General features: G+C 40.3%; 1 protein-coding gene across 2 annotated transcripts in view; it reads left to right on the forward strand.

The window, feature by feature from the left end:
* Positions 1 to 1,032: 1,032 nt before the first annotated feature.
* Positions 1,033 to 27,381, forward strand: part of FUT8 (fucosyltransferase 8) — an 88,287-nt gene continuing 61,938 nt past the window's right edge. The window contains exons 1-3 of one of the 2 annotated variants that reach the window (XM_088525704.1): positions 1,033 to 1,124; positions 18,024 to 18,100; positions 23,269 to 23,391. The gene's annotated coding sequence lies outside the window, so the exon portion shown is untranslated. The remainder of the gene's footprint in view (positions 1,125 to 18,023; positions 18,101 to 23,268; positions 23,392 to 27,381) is intronic. The other variant, XM_088525705.1, reaches the window with a different exon arrangement.

The following is a 27,381-nucleotide window of genomic DNA, read 5'->3' on the forward strand; positions in this document are numbered from 1 at the left end:
ACTAAGTATGCACTAAGCATAAATTAGACTAAATGCCCTGAAATCCTGCATCTGCTTGGGTTGTGCTTTAATCTGTCTTCACATGACTCTTGCGTTCCGGTAGAAGAACATAAGAAGAACACAGAAGCAGCCCAAGCCCCAGGCACAAAGATGGACTAGTTAGGGACTTGCTCAGAAATGGTCCTGGGCTTTCTGGCGACTGCTTGGAGGGAGGGGACCTCCGCCTTGTCCTGCTCATGCACCCCTAGCATTTCTTTCATCACAGAATCTCTGGGCATCACCGCCGCCCTTTGCAGGGGTTTTGCACTGGAGCACTCCCGCAGGCCGCGCTGTGCCTGTCTCCGGGGCGCGGTGCAGCGCCGCGGCGGGCAGGCGCTGCCCGTTGCAGGCAGCCGGGGCGCCTCGGGATGCTGCGCGTTTGCGGCGCCCCTTCACCGGCCAGGGGAGGCCGCGGCCGCCCCGGCGCCGCCCGCAGCATCCCCGCGGGGCTCCTCAGCAGGGCCCGGGCAGCAGCGAGCGCGGCTCCCTCATCCCCTCCCGCCCGGCAGGAAGAAGCGCCGCCGCCTAACGGGCCCTAACGCCCCGGCGCGAGCCCAGCCCAACGGTCCGCGGCCCCGCGCGCTGCGGGCGCGGGCGGCTCCCGCGCCGGGGGATGAGACCCGCCCGGGCAGCGGCTCAGCCCGGGCCGCTGCGCGGAGGGGCGCGCGGAGGGGGTCCCAGGGCGCATGCGCAGTGTCCGCTCCAGCGCTCGCTGACGAGAGCGCTCCCCCGGCGCGGGGCGCCCGCCTCGCGCTCCCATAGGCTGCCCGCGCGCGGCCGGCGCGCGCCCGCTGCGGGCCTCTTCCTAGTGCGCTCGCGGGGGCGCGCGCGCCGCCGCTGGCGCCGCCGGTCGCCGCCGCCGCGCGCGCTGCCCGGCGGACGCCGCTCGCCGCTGACAGCGCCGCGCCGCGCTGCGCTCCCCGCCCTCGGCGCGCGGCCGGGCGGCGCCTCGCGCCCCGTCCCCCGCGCAGCCGGCGGCGCCGTTAAGCGGCGGCGGGTTCCTGCTTCCGTCCCGCCGCCCCCTCCGCACTGCTCGCTGCGCTCGGCGCCCCCGCGCCCGGCGCCGCGGGCCCCGCCGGCACTCGGTAAGGGCGTGCGGGGGCTGCGCGCGAGCCGCGTCGGCGGGCGGGCGGGCGGGCGGCTGCGTCCCGGCGCTGCTCATCCCTGCGCCGGGCCTGGCGCCGCCGCTGCAGCGCTGCTCAGCAACGGCCGCCGCCGGGGGGAGCGGGGACCCGCGGGCCCGGCGCGGAGGGGGCGCCGGGCGGGGGCGGCATCAGCGGCGGCGGGGCCGGCCGGGGGGGTGCGAGCCCCGCATCCGGCGCAGGGCGCCCGGCGGCCTCCGGGGAGGGCGGGCAGCGCCGGGGCGGCCGCTCGGTGCCCGGGCTGCGGCAGGGGCAGCAGCCCGAGCATCCTGCCCGCCGTGCGCCCCCTCGGCGCCGCGGCCGTCCCGCGGCGCGGGCTGTACCGAGCGGCGCTGCCCGGGCACCACGGGGCTGCCGGGGGGACTCGAGCCCTGCCAGGCTGCGGTCCTGCCTGTGCGCGCGGTGCTCTGCGAGCGGGAGCTCCCCGCGCGGACGTGGACGTGGGAAACGGGAGCGCTGGAAGAGCAGAGTCTTCCCTTCCAGTCTGCACTGTGTCTTGTATTAGCGTTTATCCTGTGTGTATATTGCACAAGTCCACATACGAATATGTGTATGCATATATATACACACACACCTATAAACATACATCGTTTCCACTGAAGTAGTATTTTAATGTTTTGGATTCAAGGCATCAACTGAACGCCAATGGAATGCTTCAGAGAGAGTGCTTGGGCATGGGAAGGCTTGGGGATTTCTACAGCCTCACTCACTTTTCTAACTCATTCTCAACTCTCCATTGTTCAAAGCTTTAGAAGCTGCAAAAGCAAATGAAGGGCCAGCATAGACCTCGCTGGTGCTTTGGGTGGCCTTACAGAAGGTTTTGTGACAATTCTTCTCGTTTTCAAGAAAGCAAGATAGTAGAAGGTAGTAATTGGTGACTACATTTTGGTTTATTTTTGGTAATGTCTTTTTCTCTGGTTGTTTCAGGTGCACTTGCCATGGTTTCATCTAGAGATTTGTATATATATCTGAGCATATGTAAATGCATATGAACATGTGTACATGTATACACACACATATATGTGTGTGTACATAGATTTATCTAAACCTTGTAAAGCAGCATATTGCAAAGTTTGCATGTTTTCCCCACAATGCTTAACGAAGCAATCTTCTTTCAGTGTTGAAAATGTAATCAATTATTCATATTTTCTGAGCAAGCAGCTCAATAATGAGAGGAGAGTAAGAGCCACAAGCTGGAGTGTTGAATCATGCAAATTTACTCTTTTAGTGATGTAGCTGCCAAGATACTTGATAACTGGGAAATGTAGAGGGCCAGCTTGGAAGTTGTAACTTTCTTTTCCTTTTATTCATGTATTTTTGTCTAGAATCTTGCCAGATTATGTTAGCTGGGCAACTGAAAAGGTAGTACTATTGGAACAAGAATAAAATGTTAGGTATGCTCAGAAAGCTGTGCTTAGAGAACAAATGTGTGCATTGAGTTAGCAAAGGCGGTACTAAGCCACGTATTCCATCCCCACATGTAAACTACAGATTCCGTTGCTACATTGGGACGGTCGACACCGAGGCTTGTTTGTATAGTGGAATTTTACATGTGCTAAATACTGCAGACAACTTTCAGATTCACCTGAAAAATACATTTTGATCAGTTTTCTGTAGCTGTATGCACTTACTCCCTTGTCTGGCAGCTCTCTTTGAAACTGAATGATTTTCCTAGTCTTAATATTTAGGTAGAGTAAAAGATACTATGTATACATTGTCTGATTAGTTTCTTCATTGAAACTTCAAGCAATAGACAAGGTTTGTACTTGAATGTTTAAATCTCGTTGCAGAGATTAAAATAAAAAGGTGGTATACAGTAGTGCTAGGCTGGTCTGGAGGGGGAGCTAGTGTCAAAGCAAAATTTGACTTAATTTTTTTTCTAGACTCATTCAAAAGCTTGCCGTTTGGTCATAGAATAAGCTTCAAATACCAAAAGGAAAGCATATGTAGATGATACATCCATGCTCTGATAAATCATATGTATAGAGTATGCAAACAAAGTGGTGTAGATGTATATCATGTGTTTTATTATTATATAACAAAAACTGTCTTTGAAGGACTTTGAGGGTGCAAGATCAAATCCTGGTACCTCGTGAAATGCCAGGATTAGGGATGCTTGTGGCGTTGTACTTTTCCGTGTAAATTTATGGTTAAACGTTTTCCATGCAGTGTTTTGATCAGTATTTAGCATACTGTGGCATAGAGTGTGCTCACTTATTGAGCAATATTGCATTATTTTTCTTGCTATTAAATAACGTGTGGCCCTGCTGGCTCTACTGCGTGAGATTCCCGCTGCTCGCCATTCATTTCCTCTTTGTCTGTTTCGTTATGTTTGGGCCCTGGGGTTTGCCTCTTTCACTAGAAGTATTTTCAGAGAACTCTCTGAAGATGTGTGGTGTGTGCCCCTTCGTCTTTAATATCCAGTTTGAGGCCTTTATGGCATAAGTCTTCAAAATAAACTACCAGAGTTTTTATGATTTGCGTGCTCTTAGATGTTTTGTCGTAAAGCTCTGTCTCCCCACGTAACCTAGTAACAATAAGCTGGTTTGTCTCTGTTGCATTTTTGTGGATCCCTTAACAGGAATCCTTGGATGCCTATACTGAGAAAGGCCTTACTGCTTTATTTGTGGTATGGTTTCTATCGATTTCAGATTCTAGGTATGCGTACCTAGATCTGCTGCAAAGTTAATATTCTCATGAGGAATGGATCACATTTTAAAAGGCTGTTTTTGTTGTTTTCTTTAGATGATTTGCTTGCAAGGAGCAGGAAGAAAATCTAATCTTCCAAGACAATATTAATTCTGTTTTTTTTTTTTTTTTCCCCCTCCCAAGTAATCCCTGCGCACTTCCCAATGTTGGCAGCACATATGGCAAGGTCCACATATAACACAGTGTTGTTATTTATAAGCTTTTTTAGACATAGCGGTTCATACATATTTGTATGCTGTGAACGTTATGGCCCTTTTAAAAGATAGTGTATTGTTGTGTATTTAGGACTGAATCATGAGTGAGACACAGAACATTATCAACCTAGGTTTAGGTTTTTGGTACTCACCTGCACCCCTCCTTCCCTCTCCATCTGCTCCCCCCCCCCAAAAAAAAAAATCTTTGAACAGAAACAGATTTTTCAACTTGCTAGATTTAAAAAGCAACCTTCCTGGTGAAGGTAGGAGAAAACCCTCTATGTGTGGGGCTGTGTATTATAGGAAGGTTGAAAATTTTAAATCTCCATACAGACTTATGCTGCTTGAGCTGTCACTGCAGTGTGATATTAGTAGTTTGTGATTTTTTTTTTTTGAGTGGTCTGGATGATAGGCTCTGTGAATGCGTTTCCTGGCTACTCAAAGGTAATAAATTAGTGGTCAAACTGTAATGTTGGGTTCTCTTTAAGGGAATGAGCATGATCTGGGGGATGTTGATGTTTCTGCTTATCCTTTCTGAGATATCTGCTTGAATGTCCTTCTGTCCCAATCTTTCTCTTCCCATTCTCAGATTTTTTTTCAGAATCCTAATCAACATGTTTGCCTGAAGTCAAGGCGATTCTGTGCAAGGAGATTCTAACTAATGCTTTTTTTCTCCTGGTATTTTTTTACAGTTTGAATTCTGCCCAGCTAATTTAATTCTGTTTGCTAGTTTTGGGCTTCTGTCCCCCGTCATCAGCTTGACATCCAGGCCACTATCATGGCTGGGATCTGTCTTCTCTACCTCATACATTTTCACTGGCTCCTGTTCTGTGTTCTGAACTTGCCACCTAACTTCAGTATTGTACTTCATTCCAATTTTCCTGCCTAGCTGGTCTCTCATCTTACTTTGGTCTCCCTTCATGGCCTCAGTATCAGCTTTTGCCATGTTGCAGCTCTTCCTCCATTCTAATCCAGTTGTTTTCCCCTCCGTTTTCCAGCCTTTATTTAGTGGGATAGCTTAGGGAAGCTTGCTGGCCCCAGCAGGATGTCACTAAGAAACAATTGGAGTGCCAGGGGTCCATCTAGTTACTCAGGAAGACAAGCAGACCTACCAGACTAAACAGGGAGCTGGGCTTGTTAAGCTGGGAAGGAGAAGGCTTCCGTGGGGCAGGTGGAGATGGGAACACAGCACCTGCTAGTACCTACGAGGAGGTCATGGAGAATCCAGGCTATTTACTGGGGTGCATAGTGGGAAGACAAGAGATAGCGGTCACAAATTGAAACAAAGATGATTCAGACTGATATAAGGAAAAGCTTATTCCATGTGAGGATAGTCAGGCTGTGAAACAGGTTGCCCAGACAGGTTGTACCATCTCTATCTTGGAGGTTTTTGAGATCATTTGGGATAAAGCCCTGAGCCATCTCTGACCTTGCTCTGAGCAGAAGGTTGGATTGGAGACATTCTGAGGTCTCTTCCAGTTTGAAGCATCCTGTGATACTGCAACTGCTTCCCTCCCAGAAGCCCTGGCTGGAATGTAGTCAGTATGGACAGAAAAAGTAAAAATGTAGGAAAACAAACTGGATAACAAACTTTTGGTGAACTTGACGAAAGTATCAGTTGCAGGTCAGGATATGCATCTTACTGCCTCCTAGGAAGATATTTGGGTTTCCTTAAAGCATGTTTGTGATTAAACTTTTAAAAGAAAAGATTGCCTTCTATAATCAGGCAAAGTAGTCTATTTTTCCATAGTGTTGTTTGGAAAAGGGGCAGGGGGGGAAAGAACGTGTCACACAAAAACATTAAAGTTGTTCAGCTTTGAGGTGGACAGCTGGCACAGAATGGCTCGTCTTGGAAAGCCTTCTGCAACTTAAACAGAAAAATAAATATTCTGTAAGGAAGTATCTGGCAGCCTCAGAGAGAGGTGATGTTACTAGGTCATTTGTCATAATGTGTATGTAAATTCATATAATGCAGCTCATAATGCATCATTTCAAGATGATGATTTTCTGAGTATCTGCAATGATTTTTTTTAAGTAAATACTAACTTGATATATTAGTTCCATCAAATTATTATTTTTCCTCTGGTTTTCTCCCCTGCTTCTCTTCCACATTGCTTTTTCTGAGGAGGGAGTAAAGGAAGGAAAGCAACCTTAAAATAAAAGGAGCTGAGGAACTGCTAGCTTCATATCTTCAAAACACAAGATGATCCCTCTCTGAAGTTTTACCACTTTATTTGTGTTTGTTCACTCCTAGGACAAATTATTTGGGTAGCTCCTTCGTAAGAGATGTGGTTACTTTTGTAGCAAAGCATATTTCCAGTGAATCAACCTTTTTACTTAGCTCCTTCAATATTAGATATTAATACAGCATGACTTGTAGTTTATTTTCAGCTATAATTCTTTCAAGATGAAGTGAAACTCTATTGGTCATTCTAGAATTTGGTGAAGTTGATACTGTGCAGTTGCTTTATGACAGCTGTATTAACTCTGAATGGAAATGCTTCCTACCAGTGTGGTTTCATTATATGTTTGCTTCATAACTTTATCATGATAAAGTGCGTATCATTGTAGTTTCCTGAGAGCATCTTAGGTGAATGGTTAATAGCAATGAATGTCATCATGACGTTATTAATTCTACAGAATAAAGGCTGTTTTTAGAGGCTTGTGGAATATTGCTGTGTCTTATGGAAACTAATCCTGGCTTGCTTGTGTTAGAATCCTTTCTTCATAGCATCACTCTTTCAAATACATATTTTTTAATAAAATAACTGCAATAATTCTGTTCCAGGAGCTTCCTAATATTCATATTTAGTTTATTAAATTACTTTGCCATAATTTGGTTACAATTTATACAATACCATAATCTTGTTTTTATGATAAATCTGATTTATAGAGGTACAAATATATTTTTCAAGCTGTATTTTTTTAAGGAGTTTTTTTTGTGTACGTGTATGTAATAAATACTAAAGTAAGTATATGCTGTTTAGTGAATGGTTCATGAAGCTTACATTTCTTAATTCATTAAATCAATTCAGTGTATTCAATAACATAAAATTCCTCCTTTAAGCTCTTTGTCCATAGTGGGATTTCTGTTGACCAAGAAGCAAATGACCTGTGTTAAAAATGTGAGCTTTCATTAAAATTGCCTGGAGCTTTTGTCTGTCCCTAGCTTCCTGCCTTCTATGTGTAATGCTAAAATTAGGAATATACTTGAAAAATATACACGGACTTTTGATATGCTAGACTTAGCTGATATTTTGCCTCTTTTTTTGGACAACTTTCTCTGATAATCAGTATGTATATTCAGACATTAGATTTTTGTATATTTAAGATTAAAGTTTTTGTCATTTGAGTATCTTTAGTGTATTGATGCTCTCACTTGTTTGCATTCACAGAATAATGTTCTTTCCCTTTCTTGCTTTTCTTTTAATATAGTTATTATTCTGCTTCACTCGGACATTTGTGCTGCTTGTGCTATGTCTTAGTATGTTTGGACGCTCTCTGCACTTTCTTTTCCTATGGGTATTTTAGTTTGTTTGTCTTTGTTTTGTTTTGTTTGGAAAGACTCGTTCACAAACTTACTCAAGCTCCTCTGGGCCTTCATTGCAGATGCCCTCAGAGCTGTTTATGCTCTAGGTCTTGGGGCAGACTGCTCTCTCCCACTTCTGCTGCCTCTGAGCATCAGAGGGGCCATGCTGCATTGGCATCATTACTGCTGCCTGAGTTTGCCTTACCAGGCTGTAAAGATGGATGGCAGTCTGGGTAGTTGCCACCTTAAATTTCACCCTGCGAGTTGGCATTCATCTGCAAGCTCAGCAGATGTGAACGGGCTTTCTGTCCTCGTTAGGGAGCGGGGAGGATGCGTCTTAGCAGGCTGCCGATGGTGCCTTCTGATATAATGTTTTTGTTCCTACTGTGGCAGCAGGCTCTTTGGGATGAACGTGAGAAAGCCCTTTTAGCCCTCTCTTCCATCTGGCTACTATGGAGGGTGCCTGTTATGAGAAATTCATTCTGACAACCTAGAGGAAAGAGATACTTGTCCCTTGAGGAGCTGGACATAAAATGTACGGAGCTCGGCGTGATTTCAAATGCTCGTTTGGATTTCCTGTGCAACATGTGGGGTGTCATGCAGAGGTACTGACAGTAGTACTTCCACAGATACTGTGTCAACAAGAATGGTGGGAGGCAGTGTCTGTATTCAGTTTATTGCATTTTAGGGCTCTCTCTGTGTGAACACAGAATCTCTACAGTCTGTCCTCAGGTGCGTTGGGGACACATCTCAGCTATTCCCTCTGTTGCTTCAAGCTGTTGGGCCAGGAATAAGAAATATGTTGAGTTGTGCTACTTTTCCAGGCTGAGATGCCTTTCTAAAACTACTTAGAGTATGAGTATCTTGTGAAAGTCATGCATTTTAGTAGAAAAGGATATTGGTTATGGTACAATGTGGTAAAGATATTCAGGTATTGCTAACTCATGTCATGTTGATTAAGATATCTGTGTAAATTTGGAATGTGCTTTCCTATAGTTTGTTAGGAAAATAAATTATTCATCTTGGTAGTTTTTTGTTTTTTATAGTGTTATATGCCTATTTTTTGTTCTTCTGCGAACTTAAGATAGTGGATTGAGATATGCTTTAGTGTCCCATCAAAAGTATCAGACAAGATACCAATTACAGTTATTTTTGACCAGAAACTTGGAAAATAGGAAGCAGAAATGTTACTTCCTAATATTTTGAGAATACTGTCTAAAAATGCCTGCAGTTTCTAAACAGCCTTATTATGACTTTCTTAATGTTTATATAACTAATGTAAACATGGAAACTTTTTTTTTTCCCTAGTCTTTTGTGTATTTAAATATCTTGTTTCATATGACACTGATGTAAAATGTTGCCGTGTGCTCACAGGCCATTAGAGCAGAGGTGTGACCTGGGGAGGTCACGAAGTCTCATATTTCCTGCTGGGATAGTTATGTGTAGTGGACTTGATTCACTGATGCCTGACTATTTATTTATTTATTTATTTTCTGTGACACACTTGAGCCTTGGTCTGTAGTTAATTTGAGATATTCAGCCAGGACAGTTTTTGATTGATTCCACTGATTTAACTTTAGCACAATAGAGAGCTGCTTGTGGACTTAATGTTCTTCTGTCCCATTTCCATTATTCAAGTCTATCTCAAAGTCATAAAAAATAGGGTATCTTTAGCTTGACAACTTTCGTGAGTGGCTTTTCTCCTGAACTCTCTTAAAATGTGTAGTGTTGCTGTTGCTTCAGCTTCTTACCTTCCCTGGCAGAAGCAACCACAAGTAGATTGATTATTTCTTTATGTTTCTTAGACATATGTTATCAAAAGAGATTATAGCTTTAAAAGTGCTTCCTGAAATCAGAAGTGCTTTGCCAATTCATGCAAATAGATTGTATCCCATTACCTTGTTTCTGCATGGAATGCTTTTTTGCATAGTTCCTTCTATGGTTTGATAAAAGCCAAGCTGATGTGATATTTCAGTTGCTATCACCAGTACTGAAGAGCCTCTAGACCTTGTGTCCTCCCAGGAGCTCCGTGGTCTCTTTAGATTATGGCATTTTTTGTATTTATACGCTTGGTCAAATGTGATTATAGAGCAAAGTGCTGTGAGCTGTGAATTCCCTTTTGAGAATTCTTCAGCTGTGTTCAGATGTGTGTGTGAAGGCTTATTGCATTGTGAAGGTGAACAGTCCGAGGTCCACACAGCGAGCTATGAACTAATAAGGAAAAAGCTAGTGAAAAAAATGCAATATGATCTGTGTAAGTAACTTTGTGGTGTATTGGTAGCACATAGATCAGTGTGAAAAGTTTATGTTAAAATGTGGTGAACCTAAATGGACTATAGTCTCTGTGACTTTTGTATGTTACGGATGACCATTTGTAAGGTCATTTATAACAATGCATGGGCCTCTTCCCCGACGTGCACATATTGCATGTGAAATGTGCTTGTTATAGAATAAGATATAAGCACTCCTGAGAGTTGTGGAATGGTGTGGAGTAGAGATCTTTGAAGGAAGAATCATCATTTCTTGAGGATGTTGTCCTCAAGTCCCCAACAAAATGTTTTGTCTGTCTGCCCTTTTCTTGTTTTGTTTTCTATTTCCTGATGGAGACTTACCAAGCACAGTGACATGTTTGTCCTTTATTGAGTAGGAGCAATGTACTGTAATGAGTTCAGTGATGAGTTCAATATGGTTGTCAAACTGTATTTTGGGGTAACGATCAAACTTGGGGGAGTTTGATAATGAAAACTACTGCTCATTGGGGTCTTGCATCAAACTTAAGATTGTGTTTTAATGTTGTCTCTCTCTTTTTTTCCTTTAATGCTTCTCTGTGTTCTTCCATGTAGCACCTTTTCCTTTTCTACTCTTCTCTTCCTGTGTTCAGGGTTTAGCTGAAAACCCAATTTTGTGAGTCTGTATTCCTTGGTGTTTGAGTACCACCTTGTCATCTTTGTATGGTGTCTGTCAGCACCTCTTGACTGCTGTAGAAAAGTGTGATAAATGGCTGAGTAAAGCTGTCTTTGTGGAGGAAAGTGGAGAGGATTGGTGTAATTTGTGAAGTCTTTTGCTGTATGAAAACTAAGTTGTCCTGTAACTTAATACACAAGGTAGCTTGTACTGTGGTCATTGGACAGGATAGGGAAACCTGATGTACTAGGAATATATATACATATTTTAGGGATTAATGAGGAACTCTTCAACTCACAGTAAATTCAGTGCAGTGAGATGATTTATTTTCTTTCATACATTGCAGAGTGGAAGAGACAAAGAGGTTAAATTTTGAGGGATTAAACTCAGCATGTAACTTTAAAAGATGATGTTTGCTTCTCACCACCAAGTGGGGAATACATATTTATAATTCTCCAAAATTTCCATTGTAAGTCAGACATGCAAAGAATAAGAAGACAACTCAAGGCTGACCAACAGATGGTAAAAGTAGAGGATAAGGAAAATAAAAGAATACATGGGAAGAAACCTTCATGCATATGTTTAGCAGTAGTCTCTTTACTAGCACACTTCTATAGTCTGTTTGTGATGCATGCCCAAGATATTTTGCTAAAATGAGCAACCTTAAACGTTAGACCCTTGTAATAAAATGTACCTTAGTATTGGTGTCTATGTTTTTTTTTTTTCACCTCTGATATGTAGACTCTGTGCAACTTGGTGTGGAATATTGAGGAACAGCCTCAGTAGTCTCTGGTGTCTTGGAACTTATAAATGGCACAATATTGGGGCGTACATGGATAAATATTCAGGCTAAGGGCATTCCAGCTTAGCCACTTTCAGTACAGACTTTCAGCTTCCTTTATTACCAGGCTCGGTGAAGCACCTAACGAACAGATTTTGACAAGGTCTTTCAGATGTTTTCCGTGAGCAGCATCTCCCTGAAAATGCCCGATCTCTTCCTGCTTAATTGTTGCACTCTCTGCTGCGTGGTCCTCCTGACCTTTAGTTGCAGACCCACCTTTGACTATCCTGTGTCCCACAGCGAGGAAGCCGCGGGTCCGTCCGGCCGCCGAGCGCAGCAGGCAGCTGTTCGGCGCGTGCCGTGACGCCGCGGTGGCAGCGCTGGGAAGCCGACAGCAGCTTTGGAAGCTGCGCAGCTGCCGGGAAGCTCCCGGCTCGCAGCACTGGAGCTGACCGCGGTCTCGTTCGTGCTGCCTTGCTGTGATTTGAGAAAATGGGTGATAAAAGCAGAGCCGCTGAAGCGGTTTGGTAGTTTGATTTAGTAGATTGTTTCGGTGACATGCGTAGTACTGTCTGTCTTCCTCTGTGAAGTTTGCTGATTTACATATTTTTTTCCTCCTGGGGCTGCCCAATATTGTATTCAAATTAAGACAAGAGTTATTTCAAGAGAACAGGTTTTGCTAGCATTTCAATCTTTCTTCTTCATATTGTCTTATTCTTGCTTAATAACTCCCTTAATTTGACTTTCCTGATAGCTTTTTAGCCCAGTCTTTTCTTTCAGTTGCCTGTGTCTAGAAAGTGTTGTTCCCTGTGTAGTTTCATTGCCACTAAATTTTTGGAGGTTGTTTGAGGAGGGGAGGTGGAGAGGGAGAAGTCTGAAGTCTCTCATGAGTGCTCCCCCTTTGCACTTGCTTTTTGTAGCTTTGTCGGTTCTACCAGACTTATGTGCGTTTACTTTTTGTTTTCTTAAGCTGTTTTAGCTTCAAAGCATTTTGGCTACATCAGCACTAATAAAGTGAACAGTGCCTCAGACCCTTCTCTAGTGTTGAGGCCAGTTGGTGTGGAATGACATTTGTCCACTCTGTCAGACTCGCAGCCTTCAGAACAGGTAGTTGCTTGCACGCCACCATTTGGGAGTTTTCCCTGCTATGTGATGACCTTCACACTGTTCCCAGGAGTTATTTGGGAGAGTGCAGTTGGCCCTGAGATATTTTTGCCAAGGCCTGTTCTAACAAGATGATTTACATTTCAGTGCCTGGGAAAGTTTTGGGCATTGGACGCTGATGTTGATGTAGACTTTAAATTTAATTTTTCAAAACTTGTAGTCAGCCCAGTTACCAGCTAGAGGTTAGCTCAGTTGCATTGCGGTGTGCTTTCTGAAAGCCTTATTCTGTTAATCGTTAATACTAAATCTTCTGTTTTGGATTATTCCATTAGCTGTCTTGAAAAAAACAAAACAAAAGAATTAAAAAGAGACAAATTGCTAGTCCCACAGCCCCTCAAAACTCTTATCCATGAAAATTTCCTTGTCTAGGAAGGCAGACAGTCTTTGTCTTTAATTTACTCACTAGTGATATGAATGACAACAGATTTTGAGCTTGCAAGGCTGGGAAGCACAGATGGCACTTCACATGGCCGAGAGAAATGGGGCTCAGGGGAAACGAAGCACAGCATACGTTTTCTTGGGTTTGAGAGCAGCTAAATGAGGTCCAGTGCTTGGTGTGTTTTCCCAGGTTTCTTCCAAATGTGACAAATGAAAGTGTGTAATATGTTAATGTAGTATAATTATAGCAGAGGTGAGACTTTGTAGAGTTAGAAACATAGCGTTGGGAGCACCAAACAATACAAATCTGTCTTCTAGGAATACTGTGATATGTCAGCTAGGGTCATGTATTTTTGAAATGCGGGGGCAAAATGAGTCAATTGGTTGGGCCAATATGTTTTAAAGACTGGGAGCAGGAAAGAGCTTAAGGAAACAGCAGTGTCTGACCAGGAGGAAAAATGCTCAGTTAGTTTATTACATTCAGGTTGACCTTCTTCCTTTTAGGAAGCAAATAGGTTAAAAACGTTTTTGTATTTGGGATGTTAATAGCTTAATTTGTAGATTAGCTTCTAAAATGTCCATAAAAGAAATCTTTGGATTGCTGTGTTCTGACCTGTTCTTGTATCCTGGTTTTGATTTGTGCCTTAATAAACCATATGTGAAGTTTTCAATATCATAAAGTGACGTTATATCTTAACAGCAACTGCTTTATCTTCCAGTGAGGATAAGCACTTTGCGATACTGAACTTGGCACCTAATTGCTATTTGTGCTGTTGAGAACGGCATGTATGGAAGTGGCAAAGTGCTATTTGATAAGCAGAAACAGATGTGAGCCCTGTCTTTTAGAGCTGTTTTTGAGGACTTTGACAGGAGATAAACTGCCTCCAAAACTGCGTCTCGGTTGGCTGAAGTAGAACTGTACTGAACAGTTTCGTGTCCTTCTCACAGCTGCACTAGTCAGGCCAGCTTGCTTTGAAGGGGAACCTTCTCTACTAAGTTGGAAAGCAGAAAAATCCTGTGCACTTTACTGAGTAATGACTATTTCTTAAGAACCTTTTTCCTCTATGCAGTAGAGGCTAGGGAATTTGTATTTGATCCTTATGTTTTATAGATTAATTATATTACAGCTTTTCTTTAGCTCTTATCAGTAAGGAATCTTAGACTGAAATACCTTTTTACTTTTGTTTAAGGAAATTTGCTTAGTAGCAGCAAAGAACATTGATACCAGCTGGAAAGGTGGCTGGCGCATGAGGAAAAAAACCCCAAATTTTCAACTAAATAACCGATTCTGCACATTCTCTCTGAAATCTGGAAAGCCCTTATTTAAAGCTTTACTTGGTTGGCAGAAGGAATTTTTTTGGTTCACCAAACATTCATTGTAACATTTTATCTGTTAAAACAAAAGAAAAAACCCTTGGTGGAATAAATGGATTTTTTTCCTTATAGTATTTTTCCTAACAGTTCTAGTCAGCTCTATGCCAGCCAGCAGTTGTGTGACCCAGATCCTGATCTGCTTCCTTCTCTGATGCTGTGTCTGTGGGCGAGTAACGTGATTCTAAGACACGCAAGATGGTTTCCAGCTCTCAGAAAAGACGCTTCGAACCAGCCAACAAAGAGTTGGTTCATTTGCATTTAGGACATGATATATAGGTCTGATAACACTTGCAACTCAAGACTGAGGTTTTTGGAAAGAAAAGGACTACTAGTGTTCTTACACTAAAGTTGAACTTGCTTTCTTAAAGAAGAATGAAAGAGAATTTGGCAAAATAACTCTTGGGGAGGAATAAGCATGCTCTTGCTAAGGGTTAGGGTATACATGGGGGAGAAGAAAAAAAGAAATAAGGGATATATAAGAGTTTTGATTAAAGAAATCTAAAAAATATAATTTAGTAACAAATCTTGTTTGAAAAGTATAGGGCGAAATTTTCAAAGAGTTTTACAGAATGAGAACTGGAGAGAAAGGAACTTAGTGATTCAAGGTGATCGTATCAGATGGTCATCACTTATGTAAAAGATGGTAAGGTAGATCTTGGAGGTAGAAATTAAAGCGTATGAAGTTTCTTGGTACTAAATTAACTGGAATCCCTGAGAAGAGGTAAAAGGTTTGAGGAAAGAATGATGATTTGTCATTATGTTTTTAATTTTACAAATCCTGCTCTTAACACTTGTATTGATAGCCTGCAGAGAACAGGAGGGAATATTTATAATGATATATATATATGTATTTTCTCCTTCCTTGATACATAATTTATGTTGTGATGTTTCTTCCATCTTGTGAAGCAGAGGACATTTGACATTGACTAAAGATGGGATATTTGTATATGGTGTTCAGATTTGTCGGGTGGTATTGAGAAAATTGTCCTGGTCTGTAATATGGATCCAATGTCCATGTTCAAAGTTAAATCCATGTGCTTTAGTCGCATAGGGCAGTGCTGTTTGCTTTTTGTTTTCAATGCTGTTTCCTGAGGCCACATTGGTATTTTTGTCTAACACATGCCCTGCCATTTTGGGGGCCTGTGATGTGCTTGACAGCCTATTCTTTTGGTATCATGCATTCAAGTTTTGTGTGTATTTCAAATTCATTTAAATTTCATGAAAAGCATTAATGAACTGTTTTGGACTTTTCTGAAATGGGTTCTTTCTTGTAATGCAGGAGACGGGGATAAACATTCCAGGCTGTATTGGACTCTTTTATGAAAGAATAGTTCTATAGATATATTCATTTATTATAAAAATAAGAGGTAGTGACTAATGCCTGTTGATCCAGAAATTCAGTGTTAGAATCAGGAGTGACACCAAAATTTTCTATCTATTGTGTCAGGTCATGACATTTATCTCCAAAAATATCTCTGTAAAAGGCAAAAGGGGCAGACTTATCTAGAAGGCACTAATTAAGCGGGTAATATTTATGAATCTTGCTGAGGTGACTGAAAAACAAATGCAGGGACTTTTATAACATAAAAATTACAACTACTTTAAATAGACTTCAGTTACCATGGATGCGTTAGCAATATTAGACTGGAAAATCATTATTATTTTGGTAGCTCTTAAATTTTAAATGACAAGTTGTTATGATTTTATACAAAGCTTCCCCCCTGCTCGCAACATAGCAATAGATTTATGGGGGAAAAGAAAGAAAATTTGCTGCTCTTCTGCATATTGACTTAAATAAGGCATTTGCTACTTTTCTGTGGATTATGCCACTTTGTAATATTTGGAGATACTCACTTTGTTTAAAAAAATACATGAAGTAAGCATATAAAAAAAAGAATTGGAACTTCCCTTTTTCAGTGTGAACAAAATCCACAAATTCTTTCTCTTCACTGTTTTCTGTGCTTACTCATCTATTTTAGTACATCAGTTGGAAATTTTGCTTAGCTTTTGGTAGGCATAAGAAATTGTTTAGCCCAGTGAGATTCTGGCCTTTTGGTGCTGCTTGTAATTCTATTTCTTTACAGGCAAAAAAAAAATCAATATGTAATATATATATTTTTTTAATTGCCATATGGAAATTTTAGAAATTTTACCATTTTACTACATTTGCTGTGAGACAGTCTGTCAAAATCTGACTCCCACATATATATTTTTTCACATGGTATACTACTTTTATCTGTTATTAGGAGTAGGAGTATAGAGATTTAAGACAATAGAGCACAGTGATTCGTATAAAATTAAAAGTATCTGTTGCTTTAGGTATTGCTCTATGGAGCCCTCCTTGGGCTCCAGACTCATTTTTGCCCTCAGCAGGAGGGCTCCATACTCATTTTTGCTAGTGTGCGGACTGGCCTTTAGCTGATGGCTTAACCTTTTCATTTTTGTGATCTGAATGGTGTAATCAATTTGGGAGGTGGAATAAAAGAACTAGTTCCTGTTGCTACCCTGTGTATAAGATGTAACAGTTGTATTTTTTGTTTGCATTTCTGAGATTCTTTATTGCAGTAAAAGCTGTAGTCTTGTAGTGTGCCAGCTTAGCTGAAGTTTACCCCAACTATGCACATCAAGTGCAAATGAAGCCAGGCCACCTTGCTCTTTCCCCCAGGCATTCCTTCTGTAGAGTTCATGGGCTCTGGCCTTGTAAATGCTGATTATTTTAAATAATATATTATGTGAATAAAGATGTACAGAATACAGTCTTGTCCTTTCTCTGACTTCTTACCGCTCTGTTGCTACCTGTGTGGTTTTAGGGTTATCACTTGAACTTGCTCATTTGGCAATATAGTTGCTAAGCCTCTCTTGGAACATACTTATGAAAAATAATGCTAATTTGCCAGAATTCTAATTGCTGTGGAAAGCAACTACCAGAAGAATTTATTGTCTTTTTTTTCTTCACCCCAGCTCATGAGACTGCTGTAACTTTAATGCGCTCTTACTTTCTTTTCACTGACTTTCCTAGTTCCTCCCCCTTCCTTGAAGGCAGGTTCACAAACTAGCTTTTTCAACACCTTACTTGTTGCCATTTTGAAGACTATTTTCAGCTTTTGTTTGCTTTTCCTGTTAGATGACCAACAGTCAGCACATAGTTCAGTAGTATATAATTGCTCTGAAATAGTGACTTGTTAGTAGTACCACGTGTAATATCATATAATAACATCATACAATAACTCCAAGCTATCCTAACTCCATACTATCCTATCGGGTATAGTATGTTACACGTAAGTATAATAAACAAGCTGTACCGAACAAGGTAGTTTGGTTACATCTGGTTTAAAGGCACAGCCTATTCATTGCCATTTGTCAACCATTTCCATTTGAGTACTTTGCTATATTTAGCTCCCAGACCAGGTATTAGGATCTTGGTCCTGTATCTTCCTCAGTGTTTTTCTTAAGGCTTGGCAATGTCTATCCCAAGGTCCCAAGGAATAAACAACTGTGGTGTTTTTTTTTTTTTTTTTTCCTCCTGAGTTTGAATTCCCAGCCATACAGAGGGCTTATACTTCCCTTCTCCCTTCTCGGGCATCAGTATAAAATTTGTTTGTTCACATTTTTTTTTTCTTTTTTTCATAAAGGTTGTGCTACAAGCCAGTTGTCTAATCACAAATGCCATGACATTCTGAGCGATATTTTTAATAAGAATGGGTGCTTGCATCATTTGAATCTTGCAGAGAAGAGAAAAAGGATAAAAGCATGGGTAAAACAAAAAGGATAAAAATTAACTGGCTCTTGTTTTCCTCTTCTACCTCCAGAGAACTAACTTGGCTTGAAAATGAAAGTGAGAAAGAAGAGTCACTAAAAGTATTAATCTGAACAAGAATTATTGCTGGTAAGTACTTTTCTTCCTCTGTGAGGTTGCTTTTCCTGAGACAATAGTCAGCTCTTCATGTAGTTTCTATACAGTTGACTGTGTTACAGACTACATCTGGAAACTGCTCTTCTGATGACAAATGATGGTCAGTTGGAAAAAGCAAACTTCACAATAGTCCTGTTGGGTCCTTTGCTAGATATTTTGTTGATACGATTTAGGAATGCCTTTTTTTGTCAGATTATTCATTTAATTGGGTCAATATCATGCCCACTTCACCTTCCTTTTCTCTTTGCACCCATTTCCCTCTCCCTTAAAAAGAAAAAATCTATAATAGATATAATGTATCCTCTGCCTTATGTGCAAGGCTCTTTGGCTTATTCTGTGGCAATATTCTCAGCCCCTTCTTCCCCTCAGGAAAAAATAGTCTAGGAGGCTACTTGCTGACCAGATTTTATACCTCTAGAGTAGCTCAGAAAATAGAGATTGGAGGCATAGTATATTAGAATCAGTGCAACAGGACCATTCAGTAGAATGTCTGGGCAGGAAAAAAGGTAGAGGGATTGCTGTTTGCATGAAAGATGGAACGGAGACTTTATTTTGTTTCCCAGGGACCAGGCATGTTACTGAATATCGTAGAGCAGCACCACACACTGCTCTGACAACATTAATCAACACAGAGCCATACTTTTACCAAATTCAGCATGTAATTAATAACATTTTAACCCTTTGTCTGAAACAAGAATGTTACAGTGTATAACAGTAACAAGAATACCTAATTCTATGAGATCCAGCCCAAATTCATGGCATTACCAGTTAATTTTCGGTCCATAAAATGTGTATTTGGGAGTGTGGCACACCTTCTTATGCAGTAGTGACCACTCCATTCCCATCTCTGACCTTGGGTGGAGGTCACATGGCAGGCTAAAGGTAACACAGTTCAGCATGAATATTGGCATTACAATCCTGCCACTGAATACAGGCTTTTCCAGGGAAACTGCTACCTGCTTTTCAAAAGTCTTTTTTTTTTTTTTTTTAAAGACTCTCCTTTTTTAGATCTTCCTGCCCAACTGTTTTGATATTGGTGACCCTCTTTTTTACTCACAGAAAGAGTGTTCTTTTTCATTTCGTGGTTAAGATTTGTTTGGGAAGGCAGAACTGGTGCATCTCTTTCTAACATGTTTTAGAAGCTTCCTTGTCTTAAAATGTTCTTTTTCTCACATGCGATAGTTGCAATGCTGTGCAGGAGGTCTGGCCTTTTGCTGGCCTTTTATATGTGATGATAGCTATTTATTTTAGATTTCCGATATCCAGCTGACTGCCTGGTGGCGTGGTCTGGGATGGAAAGGTTCCAGAGGATATTTGTTCTCTTTTACCCCCTTGTCAAGTGGCTTTAATTTGTTGTCATTACTATTATGTGGCAGTCATATTTGGCATGAGACTCTATAAAGGTAATCTCCTCTGTCTGAAGGATGTGAGCAGATTGCTGATTGTCCTGTAACTGTAACAGTGAATGATCTTATAACTTGGTGCTTTTTGTCACGGGCCCAAAAGCACCACTCAGCACTATGCAACTGGTGAATGTTTGCAGCAGTTGGTGATTTTAATGTGCCATCTGTATCCTGCATCCTTTCTCCTTGATTATCTCATCTTCATTTCATCATGGTTTAGTAGTTGTAGAAGTCAAAGAAATATGGAAAAAATATGTGTGCTTTTGTTATACATAATGGTCAATTGATCTGAGAAGGATTCATGTTTCTTTTGTAGGGTATTAGAAAAATTGGAAACTGGTGTGGTGAGCCATAGATTCTCTAGTCATTTTGGTTAAAATATTTTTATGTTTGTTCTTTTTATTTCTAAACTAAACCATTTGTGCTTAATATTTGGATTAAAGGCACTTAGACTAATTTTGTCCCAGTGGTTTCATTTAAGCAATTTTTCTAGCTGTATTCAATCACTCTGAAATAGTAAAACATGGAAAAGAGTAGATGTTTCATGCTTTTCCTGGGATATTCTACAAAATTAAGTTAAACTCTTAAGTTAACTCTCTGTTTTTCAGCTGATTACTGTGGTTATTAGCTACCAGATATTTCTTTAAGCAACTGGTTTATGATATGAAATGATTTGTGTGGAAAACTTGTATTACTAAGTCCTGTTGGAAGGGTAAAGTTTATGATGATGCATCTGAAATTATTTTGCAAAATTGGAAGACTGAACATGCTTCAATGCTTCCTAGTGTTTGGAGTGATACGTTTCTGGAAACTCCGTCTGTTCTGGAACATCCACTCGAGTCAAAAGTGCTCAGCAATAGTGTGAACTTGTCATTTGAGCATTCCTCCAAATCACTACATCAGGAGTATTCAACTGACCCCTAGCCTTTTCAACTTCAGATTCTATTCTTTTTCGTTTATTCTTTAGGTTTTGCTACTTGGTGCTTTAGAAGTGTTCCAGGGAATGTCTCTAGGATGCAAGCAGGGTAAACTAATTTCTGAGTTTGGGGACATTTTACAGCAAGATGTTAATATTGGAGAGGATTATCATTTAAATGCCTTACTAGAGCAGGGACTATAACATGAAGCAAGGCTAAGGGAGTGGAAAACTCTGGGGCTCTGTTCAGAAAATTACTAGAATGCAATTCATTCATTCTAATGGCTTCAGGGAGCATCTTAATAACATAAGCTCTCCCACCCCCTCAATCTACTTGTTTGTCTTCCACATGCCTTTTGGAGCAATGATCTTTCAGGTTTGAGCTCTGCAAATTCTTCAGATTTGTCTGCACTTGTGACGTTTTCCCATTTCTTTTCTAATTGCCTTATATCAAAGGATTATTCATTGTCTGCATTTCATTTATTCCTTTGCATTTACCCTTTGCTGGGTTAGTAAGTTGTTGTAAACAAATCCTCTGAAGATGGAGCTGATGGCAGACAATGTGAGACTTCTTCCCATTGCATAGCAAATATAGTCATTTTGTTCCATACGATGTCCTAAAATCTGTGGATCTTCTCCAGCTTGCTGTGTCATAAAGTTCAAAACAAGCTCTAAAGAAGCACCAGCAGAAATATTTGGCTGATAAATTGATGGAGAAGATGAGTAGTGTTTTGTTTTGTTTTTCAAATTAGTACCTATGTACATGCTCGCACCCTCCAAATCTCCTTCCCCATGCACCGAGTCATTTCCAGCTACTTCTGTTAGTCTGTTGGTCTTGCATTTCAAAGCACCCTTAATTTCCAATGTTTCTTTGGTGACCTCTTAAAACGCGTGTGCGTGTGTGTATGTGTAGACACGGATACTAATCTCTCGTTCCCTTTTTTGAATTTCGATTCTCAATTCTTTTTTTAGCAGACGGAGTATTAACATGCTGTGTCTTGTTTTCTTTTTTTTGTGTACATCTACATTGTTTTCTTTTTTTTGTGTACATCTACAGTCTGTTTTCTGAACGCAATTTATTCTGAGTAATCAAGTGTCTCATTCATATGGAATGATTGTTATTCACAGTGTCAACTTCTTGTGGGCTTTACTAACAAAGTTGGAGTGAAGAAAGTGAGAAATCAGTATATAATGAAATTTGGGAGGAGACCTTCCTCTAGCGAGGTAGTGAATTAAGAGAAAAAAAAACTGCATGTAGAAGTTCATGAGGAAATGGTGTGTTATTCATGATGGTTTTTGAAAACCCTTTTGAATAATTCGTTAAAAGACTAAAAAAGTATATTTTACATTCCATAAGCATAAAGTTGAAGTTGGTAGAAAAGCATTTTTTAGTCATCCCCCCACCTCTGCAATTGTTCTGTATTTGACTAATGCAGTTTTATGTGTATCTACATAGCACATATGTGCACATCCAGTAAATTTTCCAGTTTAGTTTAATTTGTTCTGATCCAGGACTAGCAAATGTGAAAATACTGCTTCAAATTGATTTCTCGTTCAAGGGAAAGTAACAGTGTAAGTGAGTTTTTAGATGGAGTTAAATTCAACTCACTGGATTAAAGGTATATTTCAAATACAGTGTCCTTTTTTGGTGTTAAGATCATCATATGTATTATTTAAGAGAAAGAACTCTTGCACATAATTTTACCTAGTAGTTTTCTGTGCATAAATTTTCTTTTGTGTTTTGTAGTGTGAACTTTCTTTAAAAACCTGTTCCAAGTTTTGACAACAAATAACTTTTTATATTTGTGCATAGCTGCACAATTCTTAATTAAAATCTAAAACAAATATCATTCTTCAGTGTTTTTAGATCCAGCTGTCAGTACCTTTTTTTTTTTTTTTTTTCCTAGCATGAGGATCTTTTAAAGTTTGGGGAATTTTAAAATTATATTAAAAGCAAGTGACTGTAGTGCTTGTTAATTTAGGCTCCCTTTTGCCATCATTACTACAAAAAGTGAGATACACTACATGTTTAAACTGTGTGCTACATCGCACATGTGCTTTAAACCTTAAGTGCTTGACTGTGATGGAAATCAGTGAATAAATAAATATCCCCAAACTCAAGTTTTTTTTTTTTTTTTTAAATCTGAAATGTTTTATCTTCAGAGCTACCCGTGCAAATCAAAGTGAGATAAACTCAGATAATCAGTCTACATAGATTACCTTCCATTCATTTTTCCATAACAAGTTTTCCCCACAGAAATCTTAAATCTATTCATAATATTGAGACTATTTAAAAATGAGAGTGCATAAAGTCACAAAGTTCTGTATTTTTAAAATGAATCAGTTAAACAGAAGAAAAATTTATACTGTATCATATTTCTGTGAAGTAACAAGTGACAGTTAACACTACTAAATCATATGCTTACCACTCTTTTTAAATATTTTTTCTTTTTTCTCTAAAAGAAAACAAAAATATTTTGCCAAACAGTTACATGAGAAAAAGTTTCTAAAAATTGTTTGTTAATAAAAAAAATACCAAGCTTTTATGGTATTGTAAAGGAGGAAAGACTAAGATTCTACTTCCAATACATGAGGTGACACTTGAAGTCAAGAAGTTGTTTCTGTGGTATTTAATCAATAACCCAAAAGATGCTATCTCTTCTGTCTTAAAAAATTATAGAATTGTTATTATGATTTCTCCAATGAGCATCATAGTACATGTTAATATCAGCTGAAGTTGTTGTAGCTCAGCATCTCAAAAACTGAATCCAGTCCACAATTGATTCTGTGTTCTATGTTCAAATTATTATTTTTGATTGCAGGTTGCTACTCTAGTGGAAAATACAGGAATGGCAGATGTTTCTGGTCCTGGCTTTGAGTAAACCGAAGTTCTCCTTGACTTCCATAGAAGAACAAAAAGACAGAGAGCTAGAATTGCATCTGAGGTAAAGTAATAATATGCTTACATACTTTATTCTGGTGCTTTTACATATACAAGTTGAGGTTAAGAACGTTGTAAAATAAAATTTATTCAGACTTTTTTTGTGACTGTTGTATTCTGTCATTACAAAAATGTGCCTAACTGTGGAAGGCAAAAGCCATTAGAGACCTGGTATGTGTGAAAAATGCAATATAGTATAAACACCCCTTATTAACGAAAGAACTCCATTTCCTATGGTGTTGATAGTGTTGTATTAAAACTGTGGTGAGAGATGGGGAGAGGGAAGCAAATGACATTTAACTTTTCGTCACTATTGGTAGTTGACTAATTTTCAATGTTTGGTTCTCTATTTACTGACCTTCTGGGATATATGAATAGCAGACATAAGTTTTTTTTGGAATCTAAATGACATAGTGTTCTCTGAATTTCTAAAACAAGTTTCAGTGTCTTTTTTTTTTCCAATTATAATGCTTTATGATTACTTAGATTTTAAGTGATGGTAGGTGTTTTGGTGGTCTCAACCTCCCACTCTATATAACATGATTATTAAATAGGCCAGGCACCAATACATTGAGAATGTCGTGTTGCTATTCTGTGTTTCGCCCTTCCCCCACCCCCACCCCCCATAAGTATATTTTAGTAAATTGCTTATTTGATATCATATTTCTGTACTGGAATAACCCCAGACACCAGGACAGGCTGGGGACCGACCTTCTGGAGAGCAGCTCTGCAGAGAGGGACCTGGGTGTCATGGTGGACAACAAGTTGACCATGAGGCAGCAGTGTGCCCTCGTGGCCAAGAAGGCCAATGGGATCCTGGGGTGCGTTAAGAAGAGCATCTCCAGCAGGTCGAGGGAGGTGATCCTGCCCCTCTACTCAGCCCTGGTGAGGCCGCGTCTGGAGTATTGTGTCCAGTTCTGGGCTCCACAGTACAAGAGGGATGTGGAGCTGCTGGAGAGAGTCCAGCACAGGGCTACAAGGATGATCAGGGGCCTGGAACATCTGCCCTATGAGGAGAGGCTGAGGGAGCTGGGCCTGTTCAGCCTGGAGAAGAGAAGGCTGAGAGGGGATCTGATCAGTGTCTATAAGTACCTCAAGGGAGGCAGTGAGGAGGATGGTGCTGGCCTCTTTTCAGTGGTTGCACTGACACAACTAGAGGTAATGGCCACAAACTGAAACACCAAAAGGAAAAATTTCTTGACAGTGAGGGTGACAGAGCACTGGAACAGGCTGCCCAGAGAGGTTGTGGAGTCTCCTTGTCTGGAGATCTTCAAAACCCGCTTGGACGCAGTCCTGTGCCACGTGCTCTAGGTGACCCTGCGTGTGCAGGGGGGTTGGACTAGATGATCTCTAGAGGTCCCTTCCAACCTTAAGCATTCTGTGATTCTATGATTCTATATGCACAAATGTATATAAATATAAAAGGGAAAATGAATTCTCCTCCTCCAGATTGATGACTGAGCATTGTTCTGAGAGAACTAAAAATAACTTGGTTGCAAAATGAAAATACTTGAAATTGTGTAGGTAGTCACGGGTTCTGTTGTGTTCATTCCTGAGTATTCTTGTGTACTGATTGCAGCTGACATTTTGGATGTATATGGATGTCTGTATGGGTGCTAATTACAGGATCAAGATCTAAGCTAGGAGTCTGAAGCGGGAACAATAAGTCCTTGAATACAGAGGGGATGAATTATACCAGCAGCAGTAAATGATACAGATGTTTCACTGTTCTACCTTGTGAGCACAGCTTTATTTATTACACCAGATGAACCTGTTTTGAAAAGTGAGATCTGCGTTTGTTATAAATAGTAAGTGTGCACATGTGTAAAAATGTAGATGTGAACAGAAAGGGTTAGCATACGCAGATCTCAACTGGATGTAAAAATCACAGAGAAATGCTTGTAAGTCAGATGAACTAACCTACCTTTCTTGGTCAAATATAGTATGTTTATGTTTTTGCTTATTTTGTTGTTTCATTTAATCTGCGAGGGTCTGAATGCCTACAGCTAGGCCATTTTTAAGTAGACTATAGGAACTTCTTAAGAAGACGTGGTAACTGTCAATGACTGTTGGAAACATCACCTAACACACTATGATTTTAGTATTGTTCTCAATTTGCTTGTGTGTTTCAGTATGTCTTTATTTAGAATCAAATGGTATAATAATATACTAGAATGGAAACAATTACAAATTTTGTTTTCTGAATAGCCTGATTTCAGTATCCTTGAATGGGATTGCCCTATTAATGCACTGCTTCCAGAGAAGAGCATTGTAATTGCTGCATATACAAAAATAATTATTGGGATTTTGCAATCAACTTGCTGTGAAGAATGGCTAGCCTATCAGATTAGATAGTGTGCCTTGTTACATTTTTTTTTTTCCTATAAGCACTAAAACTTCCCTACTATAGATAAGATGTATTTATTTTGGTGGAAATGTATATTTCGTGTTTTATTCTACTATCCAAACAACATTCATAAGATGTCTATTGTAGAAATGTCTAGGCTGTGGGATATCCCGCTCATCATTCTCTGTTTTATATCACTGTGGTCAACGATAAAATAAATATAAATAAAGAATGAAAGAATATGATGTTAAAAATAAAATTTATCCTATCTACTATCTTCTAATCTCTGTAGGCAGTGACACATATAAGATTTACATTCGCAAAACAGGCCCTAAATTCTCTGGCAATTCTGTTGTATATGTGCAGAATTCTACTTTTTCTTCCTGTATTTAAATGCATATACATGCACTATATTTCATGCATTTATGGATATTATGTATGTTATTCCAACCATAAATTACAGCACCCATCTGATTAGCTTTGCATTCCAGTAAAAATAGTTTCCCTGCCTATGGCATTTCAGATTTTTGTGATCAGTGTGTTTGGGATCTGAAGACTTTTAACAAAAGTCTATAAGAAAATTCTGACTTCTGTAACAGCGTTGATCTCTTGTACACTGGGGCAATTTGCTTCAGTTCTTCCCGTGTTCAAACATATTTTCAGCAATGCCTATGACTGCCCGATCCAAACACAACCAGTTGGTCGCAAAGTTCTTCTCATCTGATCTTTTGTCTGAAAAATTAATTTCAAAACTCCATTTAGTTCATTTTCCTGCTGTCAAGTGTCAGTAGCAGTTGTTTGTGAAAGAAGTGCAAGAAAGCCAGGCCTGCAGTGGTATTTGTCTGCTGCTTCCAACTTACTTTCTCAGTGTCTGGAGACTTTGAGTTAGTTGCAGTATATCATTGGGTGGATTTTTCTTGCAAGAATTCTTTTAATCAGTTTTTGAGCATATGTAAAGTTTTGCCCTGAAATGCTTCCCAATAACACTGAATTTCACAATTTAATAGCGCTTTCTGAAAATTTAAATATGTGATATCAACCAGTTCTCAAAAAATACTGTGGACTCTGCTGGCATTTTGTACCTATCTCTGTGCCTAATTTCTAATCTATATTTCTGTTTCCTCCAATTTACCTCATGTGGAAGTCATACCTCCTGCTCTCTTATTTCTTAGATCCTCCCTAGAGCCTGTTGCAAAAATTGATGGTTGTATTTGTTTCTCTTGCTAGGGAATCTGTTTTCAGTAATAAGATACTCCTCCTTCAAAAAGGAGATGAATTCCAGTGCCATTCAGAATCCTCCGTACTCTTTTAGATGATTCTGTCTGGGACTCTCCTGGCTCAAGCAAGAATCTGTCAGTCTTGTTCTAGATTTAGTAACGGTGCTCTGGCCTTGGCCAGGCTCTTCAGCAAAGTTTGTGCTCATCTGGAGCGGGGGGTGACTTCTGCAGGTGGCTTCTCAGAACCATGGAGAGCTCTTCACAGACCAGAGCACGGGCGCGCGCGCTGCGGCCCCACAGCATTACACTGACTGCAAATGCTTGTATGTCCTGTCAGTGTTAGCATTTATTGTATAGCTTCCATAAAGATTTTTTTTCTAAAAAAAAGCTGCAAAAAACATAGTTCGGTTTAAAATAGAAAATGGTGATA

This window comes from Tinamus guttatus, unplaced genomic scaffold (assembly GCF_059628265.1).
Source record: "Tinamus guttatus ecotype Peru unplaced genomic scaffold, ASM5962826v1 Tinamus_guttatus_pri_ptg000240l, whole genome shotgun sequence".
Lineage (NCBI taxonomy): Eukaryota > Metazoa > Chordata > Aves > Tinamiformes > Tinamidae > Tinamus > Tinamus guttatus.